This window comes from Sminthopsis crassicaudata, chromosome 4 (genome assembly GCF_048593235.1).
Source record: "Sminthopsis crassicaudata isolate SCR6 chromosome 4, ASM4859323v1, whole genome shotgun sequence".
Lineage (NCBI taxonomy): Eukaryota > Metazoa > Chordata > Mammalia > Dasyuromorphia > Dasyuridae > Sminthopsis > Sminthopsis crassicaudata.
The window spans coordinates 82,834,770-82,849,734 of record NC_133620.1 but is presented as its reverse complement, the minus strand read 5'-3'; positions in this window follow the sequence as shown (position 1 = coordinate 82,849,734).

The window sequence follows — 14,965 nt, the reverse complement described above, 5'->3', positions numbered from 1 at the left end:
GCAATAGCTTTTCCAGTTTGGCAGAAGCTGCCAAAGATTTTGGTCCCTTGCAATGACATTTACAGAACCAGGATCTCTTTTAGTCTGTGATGAGACACAGAAATTATACTTCATTTGGGAATAACATTTATTCTACAGCATTCTACAACATGAAAGGGAATCAAGTGAAAATTTCTGAGTGATAAGATCTAAAAGGGCAAGACCTATCTTTGGACTAAATGTATTCTCCATCACTGGACAGCTATCAAAATCTAAAAAACCATTTGTCAGGTATTTTGTAGGGTTTTTAAGTAAGAGAAAGATTATACAACTCCTAGGAGTGTTTGTAGTCACACTGATTTTGTGATCTTAAAATTTAGTGTATTTTCTGTGAGTATTTAGGGAAGTCAGTGTTTTCATTCAGTATTTGAACTAAATAGGTTTTATAAATAAGGATCATTTAAGTTAGGACTTCCCATAGAAAGTGAAAGATTTTGAAAATAGAATTCCAAATAAGAGGATATATTTCAACAATTTCTCCAATCTCAATATTCAACTTAATTTCAATTTTTGGACTGGAGAGACAATTTTATAGGTTTTTTTTTTTTTTTTTAAACTCCCAGAAAAACAAACACACTGACATATGTCTAATTGCATAAGTGCTATCTGGTGATAGTAGTACCATTGTAATAACAATGATAAAGTTTCTATAGTAACCATTAAGTTATTTTAAGGCTATTTCTGGAACATATTACAGTAAAATCATAAAATTTTAGAGCTGAGAGAGATTTTTAGAGGTAATCTATTCAAGTTATTTTATTGTTATTATTCTTATTCTCATTACCAGTGAAGAAACTATGATTTTGAGGGGATTATCTGACTTTTCCAAGGACATAATACTAGTTAAATATAGGTCTTAGAAAAGACTTTAATTTTGCTAAAACATTGGTATGATTGACTCAAAATCTGAGATCAGAAATTGTTGAAAAAAACTTATACTACATAATTATATCCATGAAAATATGTTAGAAGAAACAGAATTTTGATTTTGGGGTTCAGTTAATTTTTTAAAATCCCAAGCAATTTTAGTTTAAAGAAATCAGAGCAGGATACTACAATTATTAGAATTTGCTTATACATATTACTCTCATGAATGTAAAAAAAAGTTAATAATGATTTGGTTAGGACAACCTATACATGTTTCAATTGCCATAAATAACTAAATCTACTTAAATAGATTAGTTATTGATAATAATACAAGTCTATATAAATGTATAGATTAAGATGGCAAGAATATTTTATAAAGTCTCTAGAATGGTCACCTTAACCAAACTGAATCATTCTTTGAATTGAAAAGAAAAATGATCCATTTAAATGTTTTATTTTTTCATTAGGAAGAAAATAACACTTCATTAAGATATTAGCACTTCATTCCAAACAATGCATAATTTAAAGCAACCGATCTTTTACAGTTGATTAAATTCTCATTGCTTGTTAATCAGTTAAATCTGATTGCAGTTGTTCACATTCTTCTAATTTAGAATTCATTGAATCATATAATCATAGATAGAATTAGAAAGCAGCTCAGCAGTGTAGTCTACTGCCCATCAAAATGATATATCCAAAATATATTTATATATTAGATTTATAACAAACTTCTATATTATCTCAAATTGAAGACATTCAGGAATGAAAAACAGCTACTCACAGAAGCACCATTTTTGGACAACTCTCATTGTTAATTTTTTTTTCTTCCTATCTTAATTTCAAATTTTATTTGATACAATCCCCACCATTTAGTATTAGTTCTACTCTTGGGGATCAGTTAGAACAAGCTTAACTGAGTAATACTTTTCCAACTGATTGAAAAAGGCAGATATATTTTCCCTAGGCTTTGGCTAGAAAATATCATAGATAAGATCAAGTTTTTTTCAGAATATAGATATGAAACAATATACATATTATTTTACTTTATGTTCAAAAACAATATGGAAAATTTTTTTTCACTCAAACTGACTATGAGAATTTAATATATTTAATGAGAAAATTCACTTTTTTCGGTTTGTTTGTTTTTCCCTCTCCCATGGTTTTCTCCCCCTTTTGCTCTGGTTTTTCTCTGTCAACATGATTCATAAAGCAATGTGTATTAAAAATAAAAAAAGAAAAATATTTAATGAGTAATAAAAAATTAAGCTTTAGAAGAAAAACTTTAATTACATTTTTCTATCTTCTATCTGGTTTGAGTCTATGTTTAATTTCCATGATTTGTTAATTAACTTATTTTTCACTTTTAAAAAATAATAATTTCACATGAATGAAAATTTCCTCAAAATTTAAATGTAACAAGAAAGGTAAGTGGGTCTTTAAAAACCATCTGCTTCAAATTCTTCAGTTTCCAGATATGGAAATCAAAACCCAGAAAAATAGAGAGTCTTTTCCCAGTTAAGAAATCTAGTTTAGGGCAGAGCCAGAGATAGATCCCAACTCATCTAATTCCTAGTTTAATACCATTGGTATTGCACCATGATACCCTACTGTGTTTATATTTTATTTTCCCACCATAAATGTGTTGTATATTTGCAATTACAGGTATTGAAATAATCATATATTTGGGACAAGTAAATTCAGTGCAGTTTGTATTGGAGCTTCGGTGTCTCAATTTTAGGTGTTTGGAAACATGAAATTAAAGATAACATTTTTGAAACACATTGACATAAATAAGCTATTAAGTACATTTCTTTGACAATCACACCTGCAGATCACTTGTGGAATAAGAAACTTGTCTCATGAGTTATTAATCAAAGCTTTCATTAAAGAACAAAGTATGGTGGTAACATTGTTTTTCTAAATCAGTATCTCAGAAAAAAAAATATACAATTACAATTGTGCTTACTTACAACAAAATATTTCCTCTAGATCAAAAGATATGATTCTTAAATATTATGTACTGTTTTTCCATTTTTGAATAATATAGTTAATATATATATCATCATTACTATTTATATTCAATTATATATATTTTATGATAAGCACTAGGGTTCCCATATTCATTACAGAAATGTCTAATGAAGGTTTATAAGGAGAAGCTAATGGAGAAGATATAAAATGCCACATGAATAGTATTTTCTTTTTCATTTATCATCAGAATTTTGAAGGTCATGTTATCTTTATTATTTTTAACTAATACTCTGACAATTAAACACCCCACAGATTCCAATTCCAATTGCATATTCTAAAAACATATTTTGAAGAGTTTCTTAAACTCTCTTCAAACTTGAAGGGTCACCATTGTATATCCAGAATCTATTTAGATACATATATTTCCATTGATCATGACAATAAAGAAGATAATCAGCAGTCTAGATTGACTGTAGTCTAACCCTAGAGACTTGAAAATATTCTGAGAGTCTGAGTCCATCTAATGATCTTGAAATAAATTAATTAATCACCCTTATTTATACATAATGAAAAATTTATAGCAGACTAATAAACTTTAACATTTCTTCTAGAATAAATACACATTACTTCTTCTAAAATAAGAAAAATAAATAAGAAATCTTAACAAAATAATATTACCCATACATAAATTTAATTAGCTACATCATTTGTTATTTTGGAGGCAATTACTAGAAATTTTCATCTCGTTAAATAATTAATACAAAACATAATAACATGCTGAGAATATCTTTATAATTCATTGTTTACATTTCAAATTTTAAAAGTTGTCTAATAAGGACAATCTTTTGTATATTTAAATACCTTCACAATGTTTTATTACAACAATTTAATGTAATTAAATACTAACTAATTGCATTTCAAAAGTGTAAGGTAGTCTCCATATGATGAATTCAAGATGGTTAAATAGCTTATTTATTTATTTATCTTTTTTGTTCCTTTAAAATGAAACCTGTTTTTCATCAAATGAATATAAATCAATTAGAGAAACTAGTATTTAAATAAACTAAATAAAGTCAAGTGTTACAGTTTTACATTTTACTAACAAATTAGGTTTTAGAGAAAAATTAATAGGGAATTTAATAGTCATTCTGCAATTTAATTAAATAAATAAAATTATTCATTTGTCATTAATCTTAAATTTAAATTTAATTTTATTTCTTTAACAGTTTTCCTATTACATTAAAAACTTTTTTTTTTACATTTGCTTTTAAAATTTTTGAGTTTTATGTTTTCTCCCTCATTCTCATCCAGAATTAAGAAATCACATTTGAAATTATGCAAAACATTTCCATAAAAGTCATGTGTTAAAAGAAAACATAGATCTTCTACCCTGATGAAAATAAAAACCCTCAGGTAAAATTAAATTTAAAAAAGAAAGAGATAAAGAGAGAAATACAGAATACTTCTATCTGTATTCAGACACATTCAGTTCCTTCTCTTGGTATTGATCAAAGTTTTCATCATAAGTCCTTCAAAGTAGGTGTGGATGATTGTACTATTGAGAATAACAGTCATTTACAACATGTCATCCCAGAACACTGCTATTACATTTCATACAGCACATTTCATTTTGATTATGGTGGACTGTGCAAAGTTTTGTTTGTTTTTTGTTTGTTTGTTTGTTTTTGAGAGCACCTGAGAGCATTATTTCCCATAGGACAATAATATCCCATTACAAACACAAACCACATGTTACTGAACCATTTCCCAGTTTTTTGGGCATCCTTTTTATTTCCATTTTTTTTTTTGTCCTGAGAAGAGAGCTACTATGAATATTTTTTTTTGCACATATACATCATTTCCTTTAAAAAAATTTTCTTTTGCTATTTATGCCTAGTGGTGCTGTTGTTAGGTCAAAGGATATGTTTAGCTCTTTGGAACTAGATCATATCTTTGATCATTTATTGATTGGAGCATGGCTCTTATAAAATTAAATTTTAAAAGCAAATTCTAGAAAGCGAAACAAATGTAAACATACACATATATTTGACACAAGGAAAACAACAAAATCACTTTTCAAATATAAAAGAAATCTAAAAACCTAAGAAAAAAAATTGTATAATTGTTTTAAATGGTTAATTTTTTTTTTAAATGGAGAATATCTGTTGGATGTGGTGATACATATATTTAAAAGATATCAATCAGACATAGCTATTTATGGGAGTGGAGAATATCTGGATTCTTGTTCAGAGAAAGATAGTGAAGTTAAAAAGACACACTTTTTTTTTTCCCAAAAAGAAATATCAAATGGTCACAAACTCTAAAAGTATTCTTAGAAAAACTTAAAAAGAACTTCAAATATGAAATGAGAGATCAAAGTAAAATTAGGAAGGGGAAAAAATCTATCCTAAAAAATCTTATAAAATTATTAAAAGAGAGCCAATCAACTGGGGGAAAAGATATTTGTGATGATCACTTTAATACCCTGTATACCTTAGAATCAGCTGAAGTCAGGATAAGCAAAAGGCCTTGGTCTTTAGGGGTAGAAGTGAAGGGAATGGATATGGATCTGGACCTCACCTCTCCTCTTCTATCCCTGAAGTGACTCTGGCTTGTCTTACTCCACCCCTTAGTCCCTCCTATGATTCTCTGTATACACCAAATGATTGGGCCAGCACAGGAAAGTGGGAAGGGACATTTTCCAAACATATTCTTGGTATTGTCCAATCTGTAATTAGCCTTAAGTGCTCAGTTGTCCAACCTCAGTGCATTAACTCAAAAGTTTCAGTCCTTTACAAATATTCTAAAATTTAAGGAAGAAAATTAACTTCTTGAAAACTGGATTTGGGCAAGGAGAAGCTACTGATATTATAAGATGCTTGAAAATATTAAAACAATTACAAGAATAAAAAAGTCAAAGAGAATGTGAAAAAAATATTTTTATAAAAACTAATCTACAGAACAGATCAAGGAGAGATGATATATAATTTGATGAACTACCTGACAATTAAGATCAAAAAAGCATCTTCATACAATGTTGGAAATAATTATTAAAGAAAATTGCCCTGAAATTCTAGAACAACAAGGAAAAATAAAAATGGGAGGGAGGGCATGCAAGGATCAGCACCTGAAAGGAGGAAAACTTTCAGGAATATCATAGCTTCCAAATTAAAAATAAAATATTATAGCAACAAAGAAAACAATTTAAATATTGTGAAATTACAGTTAGAGTCATACAATACTTAGCAGCTTCTACATTAAATACTTACAGGTCTTGGAACACTATAATTTGAAAAGCAAAAGAGCTGTGGTTGCAACCAAAAATATAACATACCCAGAAAAGTTGAGTATAATCCTGAATGGTGAAAAACATTTGATATTTAATAAACTGAAAAACTTCCAGGGTTTTTGTGACAAAAAGACCTAAACTTAATCAAAGAAATGGTAATCAGCACTCTTCAGATTATTATCACTACATAGGTAATTTGAAACAAAAACCTGGGCTAAGCTGAGTGTGAGAGGGTTATTCTAAAAAAAAAAAAAAAAACTGAATAGAAAGAAGTAAAAACAAAGCAAGTATCACACACAAATAAAGCATGAAAGGATGAAGCGATATAGAAGAAGCAAGAGGAGGTGAAGAGCTAGTAATTCTGGAATCTTGCTTCTATAAGTAATGGATTAGAAAGGAAGCAGGGAATAAAAGAAGGGAATAAAACTCTTTTAAATGTATAAAGAAATAAGGAATAGGAATAGGAAAGAGAGGAACTTATTGAAATATGAATAGATTAAGAAATAGGAAAGTAGTGGAGAGGATAAGAGAGAAATTCTTAGAGTGGTAAGTATATTATACTATAGGGTAGGGAAAGAAGGTAAGGCAGTGACTTTTAAAAGGATGGAGTAAATAGCATTAATGTGAAGGGATAGGGTAAAAAAGGCCAGAGGGATAATGAGAAAAAAATAGAATGGAAGGGAATATACAGCTACTTATTATAACTTTGAATATGAATGGGATGAATTTACCCTTAAAATGAAAATGGATAACAAAATGAATTAAAAATCTGAATTCAATAAGCATAGTTAAAAATAAAGGATTAATAACAATAAAGGAATAGAGGAGAATTATTATGCTTCAGTTGATGTAAAAAAAGTGTTAGCAATCATGATCTCAGACAAAGTTAAAGCTAAAATAGATTTAATTAAAAGAAACAATCAAGGACACTACATTAGGCGTTACCACTATTATTCAAATTTGTTTTCAACCATTTAACATGACTATAGACAATGTAAAATAATTGAGAGTATGCCTGTAAAAACAAACACAGGAAATATAGACACTTTATTCAAATAGTCAATTCAAATAATGCGAGAAACAGTAATTGTTCATGGGTTAAGCAAAGCCAATATAATAAAAGTAACATTTTTCATAAATAATTTATTTATTCAATGCCATCCCAAATAAATTATTTTTAACAATTATTTTGCTGAATTAGAAAAATAACAATTAATTTAGGAGGACTAAAGATTAACAACTGCTGATTATCTTCTTTATTGGCTTGATCAATGTAAATATTTGTATCTAAATAGATTCTGGGTAGACAATAGTGACCTCTCAAGTATGAAGAGATTTTATTTAAGAAACTCTTCAAAATATATTTTTAGAATATGCAGTTGGAATCTATGGTGTGAAGGGCTGAAACTCTTGAGCCAATGCACTAGGGTCAGACAATAGAGCACTTGAGGCTAATTACCGATTGGATAATACTCTATAAAAATATGCTTGGAAAATGGTCCTTCCCACTATCCTGTGCTGGCCCAATCATTTGGTATATATAGAGAATTGTGGGAGGGACTAGGAGGTGCAGTGAGACTAGCCAGGGTCACTTCTGGGAGAGAGAGGAGGCAGTGAGGTTGCAGAGGTCCTATGCATCCACTCTCTTCATTTTTCCTGCTAAAGACCAAGAATAAAAACTTTTGCTTATCATGACTCAGGCTGATTCTAAAGCATCCAGGGTCCTAACGTGGTCGCCACATTTGGGGTGTTTAATTATCATAGTGTTAATTAAAAATAATAAAGATATCATGACCTTCAAAATTCTGATGAGAAATAAAAAGAAAATACTCTTCATATGGCATTTTATATATTTTCCATTAGCTTCTCCTTATGAACTTTCATTAGACATTTCTGTAATGAATATGGGAGGCCTAGTGCTTATCATAAAAATATATAATTGAATATAAATAGTAATGATGATGCATATATAAACTATATTATTCAAAAATAGAAAAACAGGATTATGTCTTTGGATTTAGAGGAAATTGTTATAAGTAAGCACAATTGTAATTCTATATATTTTTTTCTTATTGAAATTTAGAGAAACAAAGCATATCTAAACAATTGGGAAAATGTCAAGTGCTCTTGGATGGTTGAACAAATAAAATAAAGATGACCCAAACTAATCTATTTATTTACTGTTATACCAATCAAACTCCCAAGAAACTATTTTATTGATCTAGAAAAAATAACAACAAAATGCATCTGGAAGAACACAAGGGCAAGAATTTCAAGGGAATTAAATTTTTTTTTTAAATGCCAATGAACGTGGCCTAGCTCTGCCAGACCTAAAACTATATCATAAAGCAGCAGTAATAAAAACCATTTGGTACTGGCTAAGAAATAGAGTACTTGATAAGTGGAATAGGTTAGATTTACAGAACAAAATAGTGACTAGAGCAATCTAGTGTTTGACAAACCCAAAGACTCCAGTTCTTGGGATAAGAATTCACTCTTTGACAAAAGCTGCTGCGAAAATTGAAAACTAGTATGGGAGAAACTAGACATTGACCTACACCTAACATCATATACCAAGATAAAGTCAAAATGGGTTCAAGACCTAGGCATAAAGCATGAGATTATAAACAAATTAAAAGAACATAGGATAGTTTACCTCTCAGACTTGTGGAGGAGGAAAATATTTGCAATCAAAGAACTGGAGATCATTATTGATCACAAAATAGAAAATTTTGATTATATTAAGTTAAAAAGCTTTTGTACAAACAAAATTAATGCAGACAAGATTAGAAGGGAAGCAATAAACTGGGAAAACATTTTTTACATTCAAAGACTCTGATAAAGGCCTTTTTTCTAAAATATATAGAGAATTGACTCAAATTTATAAGAAATCAAGCCATTGTCCAATTGATGAGTGGTCAAAGGATATGAACAGACAATTTTCTGATGAAGAAACTGAAACTATTTATAGTCATGTGAAAAGGTGCTCCAAATCACTATTAATCAGAGAAATGCAAATTAAGATTACTCTGAGATATGACTACACATCTCTCAGATTTGTTTAAATGACAGGAAAAGATAATGATGAATGTTGGAGGGGATGTGGGAAAACTGAGTCACTGATACATTGTTGGTGGAACTGTGAATGGAACCGACAATTCTGGAGAGCAATTTGAAACTATGTTAAAAAAAAAAAAAAAAAAGTTATCAAACTGTGCATAGCATTTGATGCAGCAGTGCTTCTACTGGTCTTGTATCCCAAAGAAATCTTAAAGGAGGGAAAGGGACCCACTTGTGCATAAATTTTTGTGGCAGCCCTTTTAGTAGTGGGAAGAAACTGCAAACTGAATGGATGCCCATCACTTGAAGAATGGCTGAATAAGTTATGGTATGTGAATGTTATGGAATATTATTGTTCTGTAAGAAATGAGCAGCAGGATAATTTCAGAAAGACTTGAACTGATGCTAAGTGAAATGCACAGAATCAGATCATTGTACATGTCAGCAACAAGACTAAACAATGATCAATTCTGATCTGATCTGATGAGAGGATTCAAACCAGTTCCATTTGTTTAGTGAGGAAGAGAGCCATTTACACCCAGAGAAAGGATGGTGGGAACTGAGTATGAATCAAAACATAGCTTTCTCACTCTTTCTGTTGTTGTTTGCTTGCATTTTGTTTTGTTTTGCAGTTTTTTTCTTTCTTCTTCATCTGATTTTTCTTGTGCAGCATGATAACTTTATAAATTTGTATACATATATTGGATTTAACATATATTTTAATATATTTAATGTATTGGACTAACTGCCAGTAGGGGAGGGCATGGGGAGGGGAGGGAAAAATTGGAACAGAAGGTTCTGCAAGGGTCAATGTTGAAAACTGACCCATGCATATGTTTTGTAAATAAAAATCTTTAATTAATGAAAGAATATGAACATTTTATGTTAAGCCTTAAAAAAAACTGGTATTTCCAGTACACTTTAGAAGATAGATGATGAAATCTTTAAAGAGCATTCAAGATTAAAATTTGTCTTCTGGATAAGCAACAGACATACATCAGAGTCTTTTTTTTTTTTTTTAATTTACAACTGACATTCCAAATAGAAAATCACTGCATGGGTTCTTTTGTGTCAAAGTGATGTCCCTTTTATAAAATAATTTCCTGTAAAATTAAGGCATTTTATTCAGTTGACCTGTCTTAATGATCTCACTTGATCTATCTTGAAGACTAAGATTGCTTCTCTGCATGCCCAATTTGATTCTGTTGTAACTCATAAGATTCCAGGGTGAAAGAGCTATAGACCAATAGATGATATCATCAGCTAGTTTATAAATCTGTGTCTGATTCAAGTTTAACAATGCTTTTGGGCATCAGGATATTTCACTTTTTCATTTCTTTTAGAGATATTTAGTTGAACTTCTAAGGCAACTCCCCTTTCAGATTATTTTCTGCTATTCTGCAGATTTTGTATTTATGGATTGGGTACCTAAGAATTGGCTTCACCATTGAAATATATGCTCCTTAAAACAAAGGACTAACATAATGCTTCAGACATGAGAAAAGATTAATGAATGTTTGTTGCCTGCTTGACTAGTGCCACTTTGAGGCATTTTATTAGCTCATATTAAAAAAAAATAGATATCAAAAGCCTTTCCTGGTGTCCCAAAAGCTAGTGCTATCCCTCTCAATCATATACTTATCTATGTTATATAACATACATGGTGTATGTGTGTATAATCTGTAATTATTCATTTTACATTTATGCTGTATATTTATAATTTATAAAGGACCTTGTTTCTCTTACTAGAAAGTAAATTTCTTGTAATTAAAGATTGTTTCATTAATTTTACTTATATATCTATGTCTGGCACAATATCTAACACCAGTAGGTACTAAATATATTCTTTATTATTTAGTTAAACTTTCAATAGGTAAAGAAGAGTGGTATAACAATTTCCCATATCATAATAAATAGCTTTTCTAAAATGTTTAAATGTGGCAAGTTGGTAGTAGTAATTTTGGAATTAAACTGAAATCATGCAATATTTATAAGACACGTAGATATTTTTAATAGAACTTTTTCTGCTTTTTACTTTTTTAAAAAACTACTTAACAAAAAAGGCACACTTAGAATTATAGCAGTTAAACTTCTTAAAAAATAAGAAAGTTTAAAAGTTCACATATTGATTTCTCCCATTAATTTTTCTTTAAATCAGCAAGTAGCAATTAATATAAAACTGATGTTTCTTATTCTTCAGGGAACTCAGCTTAAATTAAATTTTACCTACTAAATAACCATTTTAAATAAAATAGTTAAACATAAAACCTATTAATCATTATAATGTACTAAAAGTGATCCAAATATTAAGTAGAAGATTAAAAATTAAGTGGGTCATATAAAATTTTTTTGCAAAGATTTTAGAGCTCTCTGACAGATGTTAAAAATAATTCTAACTTTAAAGAAAGATTCTTAATGGCAAGAGAAAGTTATAGTTCTAGGAAGTTTAATCATTTCATACTGACACTTGATATATGTCATTTATAAAATATCCCTAATAGTCATATTATATTGAAATCATTAAAGACTAAGCATGATGACTCATAGTTATCCTGTTCATTCTGAAGAGAGCCTATTACTTGGAGGAGCAGAAGGAAGTTATTTGATCCTGTCCCCAAGCAATTGTTTCAACTTTAAGATTTCCCTAAGGAAACACAGAAAATCATTTTTTTTTTAATTTTTTTTTTTGTACAGAAAAGATCTGGCATACAGCGAGATATTTGGTTAAAAAAAAGAAGGAATCATTATTTTTGAAATCATAAATAAACACTACCCAATTAATAAATAATGCAAAGAATGAACAAATTATTGTGCCCTGTGTCTACATGATAAGTAAGCCTGATAGAAAATTGGGAGGGAGGGAATCATCCAGAATACACATTTACTATGAAGTTAATATTTCCCATTTGGCACCAACAATTAAATACCAACTAATGTCTAGGAGGGAGATTAATAGTAATAGGGTGTGGTTTGATGGGGGAAGAAGGGAAATTAGTAAAAGCCCTGCTTAGGAGGTGGTTGTTCTGTAAAAGTCACTAAATAAACCTAGTACTGAGAGTTTAAATCACACAGATACTATGTATCAAAAGAGTCATGTTTTCCTATCTTCAAGGACAATCCTATGAAAAAAAGACAACTTAAAATGATGCATTTAGACTATATTTAGAGGGTTCATGATTATGACTGCACCATATTCTTCCCTTGTCAGAAATGTCTACAAACACACACAAAGTGTGTGATAGCATACTTTCAAAAGGCCTTTGATAAACAGGAGAGCATGCAAAGGAAGGCATGCAGAAGGATAGAGGACTCATAAATCAGGCACTATTAGGACCTGTCAAAGAAACTTGAATATTTAGCCTAGAGAGTAAAAAGTTTGAGTGACAGGAGCTAAGCTAGTCATATTGGTCAAAACTCTTTAAAGGTTATCCTATGGAACAGGCATTAGTCTTGCTTTCCAAATTCCCAGAGAAGAAAAAACGAAAAACATTGATGAAAGTTACAAAGGAATAATTTAGGCTTGACCTAAGGTAAAATTTCTAAACTTTATCATTTCCAATAAGTACAATTAGCTAATTTAGAAGATAATGGGTTGCAAAGAGACCTTAAAGGAGGGAAAGTGACCCACATGTGCAAAAATGTTATGGCAGCCCTTTTTGTAGTGGCAAGAAACTGGAAACTGAGTGAATGCCCATCAGTTCGAGAATGGCTAAATAAGTTATGGAATATTATTGTTCTATAAGAAATGATTAGCAGAATGATTTCAGAGAAGCCTGGGGAGACTTACATGAACTGATGCTAAGTAAAATGAGCAGAACCAGGAGATCATTGTATATGGCAACAACAAAGTTATATGATGATCAATTCTGATGGACGTGTCTCAATACAATAATGAAATAATTCAGGCCAATTCCAATGGTCTTGTAATGAAGAGAAACATCTACACCCAGAGAGAAGACTGTTGGAACTGAACTGAGTATGCATCACAACATACCATTTTCACTCTTTTTCTTGTGCTTTGCTTGAATTTTATTTTCTTTTTCATTTCTTATTTTTTTTATCTACTTTTTCTTGTGCAGCAAGAGAGTTGTATAAATATGTATACCTATATTGGATTTACATATATTTTTACCATGTTTAACATATATTGGATTATTTGCCATCTAGGAGAGGGGAGAAGGGAAGGAGGGGAAAATTGGAATACAAGATTTTGTGAGGGAAAAAGTTGAAATTAATCCTTGCATGTGTTTTGAAAATAAAAAAGCTTCAATCCCTGGGGGCGGAGCCAAGATGGCGGAGAAGATACACACAACTCTGTGAGCGCCTTTCTTCCCTCACTACCAATTAGTTAAATCAGCCTCAAAAATAACCCTGGGCTGATAGAAACCACAAGGACTAGAAGCATGACTTACCAGCTGAAGAGAATCTGGAGTTTCAACAGAAAAGGTCAGTTCTCAGGGGAGGAAGAAGAAAGGCCAGCACAGACGGTTGAGTGCTGGCACGCTGCACCGAACGCACTGGGGAGGGCTCTGGGATCAGAGAAGCCACTGAGACAGAGGAATCTGGCAAAGGCTGTTAGCTCTTCTCTGCTTATAAAACAGCAGTTCAGAAGAGAAATTAAGCCACTTTAAATATATAAGCCAGATACTAGAACCACCCCAATCTGAAAGTGACTCAACAGATCTGGGAAATGTGGGTGTGGCTGACTTAGGCTGTCCATGCTTTCACCTGGGGGTAGTTAAGAGATTGAAAAGCGGCCCAAGGTAACACATAGTGCCTTGGTTAGCTGGAAGCTGTGGAGCTCAGCCACAGAAGTCCCAGAGAAGCAGGAACCTTTAAACTAGGGACCGCGGTTTCAGGGCAGACTCTTCCAGTTTGAGCGCAGGGGCTTTTCACATCAGCTGCTGCTGACATCCACACCCCACAGGACGCATTGGCCAGCTTTGTGTCGCCTTTACTGTTAGTCTTAAACCTCAGGGAAGTCATTAGGACACACAGCGCCCTCAAAGTGCAGCCCTGCTAATCACCTCTGAGGCACTTCCAGGGAGGGGGAGGGGAACTGTCTCCCAGAGCTCTCTCTTAGCTCAGGCACAGGAGCGGCTACATCCATCCCATCTGGGAGGAAGCTAGTAAAGAAATAAATAAATAATTTCCTACCCCAGGGACAGACCCCAAAAGATTTTTAAAATATGAGTAAAAAGCCAAGAAAAACTATCGATTTTTCTACACAGAGAAAGAGAGGGTATCCAACCCCGAGGAAGTTAACAGCAGAGAGTCAGCAGATAACAACCTAAAGGGGAACGATTCCTGCCCCCATCACATAACTCTCTCCTACAAGAGACTATTAAAAAATTAAGGGAGTTTGAAGAAAAATGGGAAAAGGAAAGAGAAGCTATGATAGAGAATAACAACGTTCTGAAATTGGAGTTGGAAAAAATAAAGACTTCACAGGAGATGCAGGGAAACAAAATTTGTGAATTAGAAAAGGTTAAAAAATCACAGGAAAGTAGGATTTCTGAATTGGAAAAGATAAAAAATTCTCAAGAAAATAGGATTTCTGAATTGGAACAGATAAAAAAGTCTCAAGAAAATAGGATTTCTGAATTGGAGAAGATAAAAAAGTCTCAAGAAAATAGGATTTCTGAATTAGAAAAAGAAAATAATTCTCTAAAAAAAATTAGGGAAATGGAAAAAAATTCAATAGAGCAAAATAATTCATTTAAAAACGAAATTGGGCAT